A 2,153-nucleotide genomic window follows, 5' to 3' on the forward strand; every position below is an offset into this window, starting at 1 on the left:
AAAGTGCTCAACATCACCCGGCATCAGGGAAATACAAATCAAAACCACAAAGAGATTCTACCTCACAGCAGTCAGAATGGCTAAAATTAACAAGTCAGAAAATGACAGAGATTGGCGAGGAGGCAGAGAAAGGGGAACCCTCCTACACTGTTGGTGCGAATGCAAGCTGGTGTAGCCACTCTGGAAAACAGTATGGAGGTTCCTCAAAAAGTTGAAAATAAAACTACTCTAGGATCCAGCAATCATACTACTGAGTATTTACCCTAAAGATACAGATGTAGTGATCCGAAGGGGCACGTGCACCTGGATGTTTATAGCAGCAATGTACACAACAGCCAAACTATGGAAAAAGCCTAGATGTCCATCAACAGATGAATGGATAAAGAAGATGTGGATGTGATATACACACACTCACACACACACACACACACACACAATGGAATACTATGCAGCCACCAAAAGAAATGAAATCTTGCCATTTGCAAAGATGTGGATGGAACTAGAGGGTATTATGCTGAGCGAAACAGGTCAATCAGAGAAAGACAATTATCATATGACCTCTCTGATATGAGGAATTTGAGAGGCAGGGCAGGGGGTTGTGGGGGGTAGGGAAGGAAAAAATGAAACAAGATGGGATTGGGAGGGAGAGAAACCATAAGAGACTCTTAATCTCACAAACAAACTGAGGGTTGCTGGGGCGGGGTAGGGAGAGGGTGGTGGGGTTATGGGCATTGGGGAGGGTATGTGCTATGGTGAGTGCTGTGAAATGTGTAAGCCTGATGATTCACAGACCTGTACCCTTGGGGCAAATAGTACATTATATGTTAATACATACATACATATATATATACATACATATGTATATATGTATATCTGTATATGTGTGTGTTTTAATGAGAACACTTCCTATCTTTTTTTTTTCCTAAATATTTTATTTAATTATTTGAGAGACAAATGTAGCAAGAGAGAAGACCAGAGGGTAGGAGAGGGAGAAGCAGGCTCCCCACTGAGTAGGGAGTCCAAAGTGAGGCTCAATCCCAGGACCCTGAGATCATGACCTGAGCCAAAGACAGACACTTAACTGACTAAGCCACCCAGGTGTCCCACTTCTCTTATCTTTAAATAAAAATGATTTACATTTTTTTAATGTGAAATTGCTCTGCAATTAGGACTTAACTGCTGCCTGATCTACTGATTCCCCAGCGGCCGTGAGGCACCTTTAGACAGGTCCTTTTCTGCTAGAAGTCCTTGTGGCAACCTCAGGGGCTTCTTTTTTTTTTTTTTTTAAGATTTTATTTAATTACTTGACAGACAGAGATCACAAGTAGGAAGAGAGGCAGGCACAGAGAGAGGAGGGGAAGCAGGATCCCTGCTGAGCAGAGAGCCCGATGAAGGCTCGAACCCAGAACCCTGGGAACCCTGGGAACCTTTGGACCTGAGCCTAAGGCAGAGGCTTTAACCCACGGAGCCACCCAAGCGCCCCCATGAGAGGCTTGATTCTTATCAAATGTTGAACCACTTACAGTTTTGCATTCACTGAAGGGATATTCTTGGGACCTTGAGGAGTATGTGTTTTTTCTAATCCAAGCATCTTTTTAATTTTTTTAGATTTTATATATTATTATTTATCAGAAAGAGAGAGAATAAGCAGGGGAGAGGCAGGTAGAGAGAAGCAGGCTCTCCGCTGAGCAGGAAGCCTGATGCGGGGCTTGGTCCCAGGATCCTGTGATTATGACCTGAGCTGAAGGCAGATGCTTAACCGACTGAGCCACCCAGGCATCCCTGAAGGCTGAAATACTTTATCTGGAATTCTTGACTTGGTAAATTTATGACGAATTCAATCTGTACACACGAGAGACTCCACACCTTTTTTCACATTTTGGAGTTGGTCTGGGGATCTCCGAACTACTGAGCACAAAATCCCTGCCATGAGTGTGGGGAATGTTCTCTTCAGAAGCGAGGGAAAGGGAAATAGAAGACAGACCACCAAGCACTATACTTGAAGAATATTTTTTTTAAATGATTTTATGGGGGCACCTGGGTGGCCCAGTGGGTTAAAGCCTCTGCCTTCGGCTCAGGTCATGGTCTCAAGGTCCTGGGATCGAGCCCCACATCAGGCTCTCTGCTTAGCAGGGAGTCTGCTTCCTCCTCTC

Source organism: Mustela nigripes, chromosome 16, assembly GCF_022355385.1.
Source record: "Mustela nigripes isolate SB6536 chromosome 16, MUSNIG.SB6536, whole genome shotgun sequence".
Lineage (NCBI taxonomy): Eukaryota > Metazoa > Chordata > Mammalia > Carnivora > Mustelidae > Mustela > Mustela nigripes.